An 11262-nucleotide genomic window follows, 5' to 3' on the forward strand; every position below is an offset into this window, starting at 1 on the left:
GAAGGGTCTTACTCCTCCTGGAGACTTGCAACTGAGGAACAGGTTTAGTGCCCTCCAGGCTGAGGAGGCACTGGGCATGGCTTCAAGAGAAGCAACTGGGCCAACAGACCCTGTGCCTTGCAGGAATACCCAGAAGAAGTGGCGAGTGATTATTGCGGGTGACTTCTACCTGCAGGCAACAGAGGCCCCTATCTGCTGACCTGAACTCTTGTACAGAGAGGTTGTTGACTGCCAGGGTCTTGAATATGAGATGTCATGGAAAGACTGCCAAGGCTTGTCCATGCATCAGACTATTACCCTCCGCTGCTCTTCCATGTAGGCACTAATCTTAACCAATCTGATAGCCTTCTATGATGGAATGACCAGCTGGGTAGATGAGGGGAGAGCAGTGGACGTTGTCTACCTTGACTTCAGCAAGGCTTTTGACACTGCCTTCCATAATATCCTCATAGGTAAGTTCAGGAAGTGTGGGCTAAATGAGCAGACAGTGAGGTGGATTGAGAACTGGCTGAATGGCAGAGCTCAGAGGGTTGTGATCAGTGAGGCAGTCTAGCTGGAGGCCTGTAGCTAGTGGTGACCCTCAGGGGTTAGTCCTGGGACCAATATTGTTCAACTTCTTCATGAGTGATCTGGATGAAGTGACAGGGTGCACCCTCAGCAAGTTTGCTGATGATACAAAACTGGGAGGAGTGGCTGACACACCAGAAGGCTGTGCTGCCATTCAGAGGGACCTGGACAGGCTGGAGAGATGGGCAGAGAGGAACCTCATGAAGTTCAACAAGGGGAAGTGCAGGGTCCTGCACCTGGGGAGGAATAACTCCATGCACCAGTCCAGGCTGGGGGCTGAGCTGCTGGAAATCAGCTCTGTGGAGAAGGAGCTGGGAGTCCTGGTGGACAACAAGTTAATCATGAGTCAGCAATGTATCCTTGTGGCCAAGAAGGCCAATGGAATCCTGGGATGCATTAGGAAGAGTGTTGCCAGCAGATCAAGGGAGGTTATCCTGCCCCTCTACTCCGCCCTGGTGAGGCCACATCTGGAGTACTGTGTCCAGTGCTGGGCTCTCCAATACAAGAGAGACATGGAACTACTGGAGAGAGTCCAGCAAAGGGCTATGAAGATGATTAAGGGACTGGATCATCTCTCTGAAGAGGAAAGGCTGAGAGAGCTGGGCCTGTTTAGCCTGGAGAAGAGAAGACTGAGAGGGGATCTTTTTAATGTATACAAATATCTTAAGGGAAGGTGTGAAGAGGATGGAGACAGACTATTTTCAGTGGTGCCCAGCAACAGGGCAAGAGGCAACAGGCACAAACTGAAACACAGGAAGTTCCATCTGAGTATGAGAAAAAACTTCTTTATTGTGAGGGTGAGCACTGCAAAAGGTTGTCCAGAGAGGTTGTGGAGTCTCCTTCTCTGGAGATGTTCAAAACCCGCCTGGACAAGATCCCGTGCAGTGTGCTCTAGGTGACCCTGCTTGAGCAGAGGGGTTGGACTAGATGATCTCCAGAGGTCCCTTCCACCTCCACCATTCTGTGTGTGTGAGTCGCAACATCTCGTCATTAGCTTTGTACATTACATTCCTGCAGTGGGTTTTGCTTGGCTGAGGGACGATGCTTTCTCATCCATGTGTGAGGCCCTTCATCCCAGGCTTCTCCTTTTCTCTTTATATCAGTAGAACTGTTGACTCTTTCCCCTTTTGACCCTTCATTACCAGCCTGAGGCACCTGACCCCCACCATGTCCCAGGGACCTTCCACTGTGCTCCCTTTCCCCTGCAATGTCCTAGAACATGGTAGGCCTGACAAGGCTGTATGCTTAGTGCCCCTTGAGCACCATTCAATACAGCAGTCTTTCTCGTGCTGGATGTACTCCTTATACATCTCCATCCCTTCCCAGGCTCCATGTATTGACTTTCTCAGCTACGGTTTATTCTGTTTCACTACTTACATTTTAAAAAATCCATGCAAAAGTGTGGGAAGAAACAGGACCAGGGCTGCAAGTTAGCAAGGCACTCAGTGAGAACACAGCGCACAAGTCCAGTCTACCTGCTAGCTTTAGTCTTGGTTATGCCATATTAAGCTAAAGTAACCAAGATTGTAGTTGTTTGTTGTTGTATTGCCTACTCTTCCCTGCCTCCCGTTGACTCTCTTGAGTTAGCACTGACTTTCCAGAAGCTACATATAAAGTTATACCAGGGAAATAATCCATTTTAAAACTAGCCCCAAAAGGGTAAGGAGGAAGAACTTGCAATAAGATTAGTTCCTTGATATGGCTTATAGGAATGCTACTGCTTGTACATAAGAAATGTGGGAAAGAACAAATGGAATCAATCCTGAAGAGATTAATGCCAGATTAAAATCGCTGTGTAGCCTGGTTTCAGAGCAGAACTATCCTGAAACCTTTAAACTTGAGGATAGATTGTGTTTGTTCAAGGGACTCAGTAGCTGTGCTATGCAGTACTGAGTAGCTGAGGAAAAATTGCTAGCATACACATTAAGGTTGTTTATTAAAAATAAAAACAAATAACATCATAATTTAAGAATCAAAGTCAAGGCTGCAGACCTCAGAAAGCACTGAAAGACCAGCCCATCCTAGGAGGAAAGGTCTTTCCATATTTATTACTGCATAAGAGCTCAAGCAGCGTCCCTGAATTCTACTGCATGCTGCAAAGTAGTGTATTGCCCACCACAGCAACTGCAGAGAGGCTGGGTTTAATTAGTAAATCATCTATAGAGTCAATGAGTTTGATGAGAGAAAGCTCATTTCCCCATCAGGACTTTGCCTCCCTTGGGATGAATTATCCACTGAATAACAGAAACCACTGGGACCTGGAGGAGGAAAAGGGTGCTTCCATTGCCACCTGTTGAGCAGCAGAGAGAGAAAGAAATCAGAAGTCAGAGAGAAGTCAGAAAGAAGAGCAAACAAAAAGAATCAGACTAAGAGTGGAGAAGAGAAAGTCACGGAAAGAGACAAACAACACCTTGTCTGTGGAAAGATGCTACCTTTAACAAGAGCCCAGGTATAAATGAAAGGAAAGCCTACAGCCATTCTCATGTTCCTTAGTCACAATTTTGTCAAAATATTTCTTTTTATTTTTGTCCATAAGTCAAATGTCCTTATAGGAAGGGTGGGCATGGAAATAATCACTGTGTAACTGAAATACCCCCAGGGAAAAGAAAGAAGGGTTTAGCTACACCTGGAGGGAAAAAAAGAAGCCTGTGAAGTCCAGCTGCCACCAAAACTGCAGCAATCTGGCAAAATCAGCATGCCATAACAGGAGGAAATGGAAGCAGGAGGAGATCTCATGCTAGGGGATTTTGGAGATGCTGCAGCACATTTGAGAAAGGCTGAATGGCATTTTGCAGGCTCTGTCAGCCTTCCAAATTGCTAAGGGGGTTCATAAAATATCAAAGTCCCCAGAATCTGACACACATTCCTCAGACTTTTATATGTCTGGGAAGACAAGTGAGCAATATTTTCTCCCTAGGCTTGCTTTGTATTAGTATGTTTTTCGTCAGAGCTGACATCTGCATTACAGGCTAAGGTACATTTTTGTGATCCAGCAATCCTGTCTTCTTCTCTCCCTGGCTGCAATTTTTATTGGAAGCACCCAAAAAGAATAAAAAATTCCAGAGCAGAAAGAAATAAAAAATAAAAAACACCTTCAGTTCAGTTTCAGTAGGACTTAGATATTTTGTGGTCAGTATGAGGTTTACCTTTAAGCTGCATGAACAATGGCCCAGAGAAACAACATGTATGTGACTAGCTCCAGTAGGCAAACAAGTGAAATGAAAGCAAGCTTGTTTCTTGAAAAACTGCCTTTTGATAGAATTTTGTGATTTTTTCAGACACCTAGTGGCAAAAAAAAAAAAAAAAAAAAAAAAAAAAAGGAATGGGAATGGGAGGGGCAGAGAAAGCAATAGTACTGTGTGAGAATTTAAATCTTAAACATTCCTTATTTTTTACCCAAGACCAGAAAGAATAAATAAGAGCATAAGATGGGAATAAAACAGGTGTAGAAACAAGCTTCCAACCTTTTTAATTGCATTTTGTTTGCAGGATATACTACAAAGCTCCATAAAAATAGTTTTATTTCTGGTCACCCTCATCTAGAGCATTCTCATGCTTATTTGCAATTATGACTTTTGATAGGCAGAATGTCCAAATTATTTTTCAGGTATAGAAATCACTCCTGATCTCCAGTATGTTAGGTATCAGGCAATATCTTTATGCTTCTTTGCAGGCAATATTGAGCCTCTGAAATCAGACTAATTTTACAGAGTAAAATGCATACACTTTTGCTGGAGTCTCTCCTGAGTTAGACAGAAGTGGAAACAGGTTTGAACCTTGTGATAGCTGCTCAGTTGATTTCCTCCATGAGCTATAAACACCTATAACATATCTATATTATGCATATTACCATATTGAAACTCGAAGTTCACAGGTCATAATAACAGGTCTTTTGGTCAACATATGTGTCCCACCTAGTCTAGGCAAACCAAAACTGTGCTGAAATACACCTTTTCAATATTATAGGCTATTTTGCAAGCAGATGTGGTGACAGCTTGTCCTGACTTTGCTGAGAGAAGGATGCCTTCCTGGCTCATTTGATAGGTTCTTGTTAATAATTTTATTTTTGTATAGATACTGATGGGAAATGCACTGAGCAGGCTTTTTAAGAAATGCAAAAAATATTTATCATTTTTTGTGTGAAGTCTGTGTTGTGTGCTGCATATCAGTCTTCTTCTGACTTTATTCTTTCTGTAGCAAAAGAAAAGGAAATCCCCAGCACTGAAAATGTTTCCAAACTGGTGCAGAATAAACTTTGAATTTGAGGTCAAGACATGATTCTGACGGTTGGAAATTACATCTGAAACTAGCACACTGTTTTGCCTTGATCTGCACATGCATAACTTTAGCCAGAGCAAATGTGCTACTGCATTCACCTGGAAAAAAGTCATTAGACCGTTCAGCAGTATGGCCCAAAGCTGCTTATTCCTGCCCCCAATCCACAGCACAGCTCTTCATGAAGCTGTGGACTGGAACAGACAACTGTTCCAGTCGATAATGTACCTTTTTCCCTTTCTTCTGTGTTTTATTTTTCTTTTTCTGGCTTTTCTTTTCCTATATCAATGGAATTTTTGCCACTGCTTTCCACAGAAGTAGCATTTCAAATGTTGAAAGAGAGAACCCTGCCTCCTTCCACCCACAGACTGTTTGTGTATTTTCCTCAAGGACATGATGAATAGCTTCTTGTTAAAGCCAGGCTTTTTTCTCTTGTATGTTAACTATAATGAGTCTGTCTCTTTACAGGGCCCTTTTGAGTAAAATAGGCAATATATCCCAAGTCACTTTTTTATTATGGGAGTTTTAAATCTGAGGATTGTTACTAAAGACACTCAGCTTTTGCAGCTGTGTGTGTGTATTTTGTTAACTGGACTATTAATGAAGATGCATCTGGTGGTTTGGGCAACCGGATCACAGCACAAATCAAATTTATAAATTAAATAGGTCAGTGAAGACCCACTCACAGCATCAAATGACATAGTTATGAATGCATTATAGACAGTTTGATAGTACCATGGACATTCCTTGCTTGCATCAGTCGCAAATAAAAAGCTTACATGTTTGCTGTGCCTTAAAAATTGGATGGATTTTCAATCACACGAAGAATGAATTCCAAGCCAGCAGCTATTCTGCATTTTGTTTAGTTAAAGAATGAAATCTGCTTCTGAGAAGAACAGATATGTTGAGAATAAGCCTCACTTTCTTTTGGTCTTTTATTGTCTGTTCTCTGCTCACCTATAGTGTGCTTAGCTGCAGAGCCAGCAGAATACAGGGAGGAGACTGACAGGATAATTTGGCAGAAAAAGTAACGAACAGCAGTAGATGAGGTAAAGTCAGTCCCCGAGTAGACTAAACCCTTCCACCTGTGCTTGACCCATTATGGCAGGTTTGTCATATGCAGCAAATAATCATGTTGCAAAAACCCCGTTTAAAAAAACCAGTTGTAGTTGTGGTACCATTGAGTGTTCATGGAAGTCTTGTCACACATGAAGGCTAGAAATTCTCCCACTGAACTCTTTTCAGTTCTCCCAGAAGTCAGAGAATTTTATTATTCCCTCCAAAGACAGAATGGCTGGACCCATGGGCAAGGAGAAAGCAATTTGTACAACTATTTATTTATAATTTTTCATCCCTTCCCTAATAGAATTGATTGTTTCTAAGGGAGCTAAGAGATTTTGAATAACTGGCAGTATAAAGGCTGAGCTGCACAAAGTACGATGGAATATTACATCTAACCAGGAAGTGAGTTGGTTGTATTGAGGGTAAATGGATAGGCAGCTAAAGGAGTTAGTTTTAAGTTATACTAGTGAAGATGGAAAAGAACGGCTGGAAGTTTGCAACATACCTGTGGTACATGAACTGTGTCAACAAGACTGTTGGGACACTGGAAAATAAAAGTTTCCTTCTGCTCTGTGGGAAAGGTGTGAATATTATTTTCAGAGAAAAGTTATTTTAAACAGTTGGGTCTTCTGTATGATTTCAAAATACGCTGCACAAAATGGCACGGAGGGCACATTCCTGGATCCTCTTTTTCCAGGAGTCTCTCTAGTCTCTCCTGATGCTTGATTAAAGCCATTACTGAATAAACTGAGATCTGTTTTTCATGCTAGGAAGCAGTCTCCTACCAACATTGTGTTTGACATAACAGTAGAAAGTCGTGAGATTTTATTAATTCCAAAATACATATACCAGTATATTTTTCCCTTCAGCGTCAGCTAGCCAGGCTGCAAAACTTGCCATAGCAATTACCAGAAATTGATATTAATTCACTCTTTACTTACAATACAGTTCTTCTGAATTTATGTGAAAAATTCACATCGGCACCACATCGTGGCAATGTTCATACACTGAACCCTGGGAAATGGTACATAGTGCTTTTGAGTAAAATACATCATCCCAGCACTCCACCTACATGTAGTGATCCATCTGGTCTGTGCCCAGACAGCCAAGAAAGTAGCATTTTGAAGACAGAAAAAACAAACCAAACTAGAGACAGCTTTCAATGTTTGCAGCATTTAAGGTGCATTTAGAAATGAGCATGTCTCTGAAATTTCTGTGTGTGGAATTTCTGCTGTACATGAAAGAAAGCACATTAATAAAGGGGAATGGAGAATGGGAAAATGCAAAGATGCAGGACACTAGTAATCAGTAAATAGAGATACAGTCATATCAAGGATAACCCTGATTCATCCACATATTTTAGCTTAGCTACATGCACATATTTATGAGCAAAACACCGAAACTAGGAACTACTCAGGGCTGTGCAGATAGCAATAACACTGTCAATGCCTGCTAAATCAGTAGAGCACAGAAGTGTGTTGGTAACCTCAAACAAGAAGTTTGTAAATGTTTTCTAGACTGTATGTACATGCATATCCTTTATTGGACTGAACAGTGCTTTCATTTCATTCTGAAAGTGAGGCCTGACTGTAAGGGTTATTGTACATTCTCACAGCTGGGCTAGATACTATTCTAAACTAATTTAAAGTCCAGCTAAATCATCATCAACTTGACAGTGAGTTTTTTTACCCTATGTAATGGATAAAAAACAACATATATTTCTCCACAAAAAATAAATTGCTTACTTTTCTGCTAAAAACACCCTTAAAAATGAAGTTGCAGAGTAGTTTGTCAAAAAATTAAAAAAAATAAAAGGATAAAAATATCTAAGGAAAAGATGGCCAAATACTAGTTGTTATACCCGCACAAATAAAGATCTCTCTTCAGACTTACATTTTGCACTGAAAGGTGGTGTGGAAGCAGTTAAATGCATTCAGTAATTAAAGGCTGTTAAATAGATTGTTTCACTACTGTTTCTATTAGAGAAATGATAACTCAAATTTAGAGTGCACTCTGGGCACATGGAAGGCATGTGACTGCATAGCTATAAATGTCCTCTATGGCTTCGGGCATATTTTTAGGTCATTTCCATTGTCAGAAAAAATGAGATGTAACTAATGCAAATTCATAATCCTATTGAAGATTCGTAACGGAGACAAACCTCTAGAGTTTTTAATTACAGCATTTTTAAGTAGGGTTGCTCATGGGTAGTTACAGGGGAGTACAGGGCTGATTTATCCTAGGTAAGTTTATCTATGCTTTGTCTCCACTTGTTCGTGGTAGCATCACTTTCCCTTCATTACTTACATCAGACTGACATTCCACTACACAAAAATGTCATCCCGTATACTCCAGTCCATGGACGTTTTCCCCTTACTGCCTTTTAGTAATACGGGCTTATCGTTAGCACAGAAGACATGATGGTTCTTTCAGAAACAAAAGACCGGCATGACTGTTGAGGAATCCTCGTTGTTCACTTTGGGGATCAGCTACGTATTCATGAATCTTTTAACTACTGATCTAATTTCATTTTGATGTCTGTCAGAAAGGGGATATAGTGTTTTGATCAGTGTTACTTATGCTTCAGAGACAACCCTGACCATGGTTTCCACCTGCTTCTGCTGCTGTATTTCTGTGGATGGTAGGCTAATGCCTATATACAGTCCCTGAAAGTTTTGGCTTTATTTTTATTATGGTATTTATACCTGTCCCAGTTACAAGCCATTTACTTTTGAATTGTGTTGCCCTTTTGTTTATTAAGACACAGATATAGTACTGAAAATAGTGAATGATTGTGTCCTCTCCCTAAAATCACCAGAATAATTGTTTGTGTGTGGATACAATTTTGCTGAATTTAGAAGCAATATGCTGGTGACAGAGGTGAATCTGAATCTATAGTGCGACCTGTTCCATCCAGGTTTATTCTTCTCACCCTGCAGTCACAGCTGTGTTGAGTTGCTCCAAACAGTTTTATGCTTTATGCTTTTACCAGCATAAACCAGTTGCATGCTGAGTTTTCTGAGGAGCATCCTTTCTCTAGTGACTTTACCAGCTCCCCCAAAGGCGAGCCACAACACAACTTTTACTTCCTTAAGAGCCATGCATTGGGCAGTGAGACAAATTTGGAGAGCCAATACAGCTTGTTTTATTTTTTTCTGGTGGCCTTAGTTCTCACTTCTCCCTCCCAGATCAAAGCACAATGATACAAGTACCACAGACAAAGCAAGAGTTAAAATAATTTTGTGCATCCAGTGAAAAGTGAATGCAGGTATATAAAAGCGCACATAGATTTTCTCTGTTATTCATAATGACCTGTGGAATTCACTGTCATTTGAAGGCAACAATATTCAGGTACATCAAAGAACCTCAGAATTATAGAGCCATTAAGGACTACCAGAGTTAAACTGGTGGATATACAATACCAAAAATATAACAACTTATACTTCTGTATCTAAGCAGAATAATAACTGGGGTTAGTGGGAAAAGGTTGACTTTCCTGTATTTGTGTGGCTTCTTGAAAATTCCTTTAAGTATTTTTTTATGTAGTTGGCTTCATATTTGTCAAATAATGTTGCAATTTGTACCTGTGTTTAATTGGTAAAGACCACACAGTTGTTGCAAAGAATACAGGCTAGCCTATTGAACTGTTGAACTAGAATGAGTAAAGGGTTTATAAGCCACACTTTCAGTTTTCAGAACCTTAAATTCATGTGTTCACCAAAGTCTGGTGAAAAGGAAAATATAATCAAATCCCCTCTGTATTAAAAAAAAAAAAATTCTTTACTAAAATTCTCATTTTTAAACTCTCTCGATGTGGAAGTCAAAGCATGCCCCCAAAATAATGACTAAAATAAAATAAATAAATTCATGAAAACAGCATACTGGTTGAGCAATTATAAGCAAAAGTAAAAAAAAAAAATACAGTAAGCACAGACTGTCATACCTTTGGTCAGTTTTTTTTGTTACTATTGGAGGTACTGTGCAATAGGTGGCAGCACAATGGATGGAAGCTGAAGTTTTGGCTATGGTCTTGGATTTTGAAATACATTCAAAATTCAAAAGGGAAATCTTTGAATCCTAAGGAAAATGACGCAGAGAATACGATGTTCTTTCTATTTACTTATTTCAAGTTCAGGAGTAGTCTTTCTTGGACCGTTATGAACTTAGAGATTTTTGGGAGGCATGTGGGACTGTTCTTTCAAAAGTGTCCAGCTGTATGAGATGAAAGTTATCGATATTGTCATTTGCAGGCATGCACTTTCTGTCATAGGAGGTGCCAGTCAATGGCTTCCCTGGACAGCCACTTCTCTAGTTGGTTTTCCACAATCTGGGTTTCTGGCCAGTGTAATTTGGGGTACTTCATTGACTCCTGTGGGATAACGTACTAAAACCACCAGAAAATCTGGCCCCAGCTTCTCATGTATTTGACATCCAGGTCAGCAAAACAAAAGGGAGTTTGAATAACAGAACTGTCCAGTTTAATTGTAATATTTTTTGCAAAATCTTATCTTAACTGGTAAGTATCTCCAACTCTATTTCCACTTCTGGTGCCTGTCCAATGCATGTGTTTGTCATGGCAGCCATGGTTAGTTAGTTATGCCTTTTTTCCCTAGTTGGATGGTTAGGGGGAAATACAGAATAAATAGAAGGACTGGAAAATTTAACTTCACCTCATTTTTATTCTGCATGGGAAACTAAGTGATCAGGAGTAAGCACTTCTGCCTGATTTGAGCCATTTTCCAGAAAACCTGTTCTTTCTTTCTCACTCCTGGTAACTTCTTAATTCTGTGAGTATGTGATGGGTATTTTCTTCCTGACTCATTTGCTGGTCTAATAAAGCTGCTCACTGCTGGCAACTCTGAATAAATAATAGTGAGCTACTTTACTATTCATTGCTTCAACAAACTGCAGTTCAAGTGTTTCAAGGCAGCGTATCAACAGCCACTGGTACTAGCATAAAAGCAGAAATAATGAAGGACTTTTGAGATTGTTTAGACACTTAGAGACAGGAAGGCTAAGTGTAACCAATAACTACCAGCATTCAAAGTAATCACTTAAATAGTAAAATTTGGAAACATTTCAGGAACCTCACTGCAAAAAATACTGAAGGTATTCAGCTGCCTTTGAAACGTTATGTGGTTGCAAACACTGGTAAGAACAGCAGAACTGGACCAGGCCCAAGGGGCCGTGTGTGCTCATGCAGGGTACATGCGCTACCCCTGCCAGCAGCCTGTGCCAGTGGCATTGTGAACACCATCATCTTACTTGCAACCGCAGATGGTATTCTTTTTCATTCCTCATAAAAATGCCAAAGATTTATCCGGGCCTTTAATAAAGTCATCATCTTGGCAATATCTG

This window comes from Dromaius novaehollandiae, chromosome Z (genome assembly GCF_036370855.1).
Source record: "Dromaius novaehollandiae isolate bDroNov1 chromosome Z, bDroNov1.hap1, whole genome shotgun sequence".
Lineage (NCBI taxonomy): Eukaryota > Metazoa > Chordata > Aves > Casuariiformes > Dromaiidae > Dromaius > Dromaius novaehollandiae.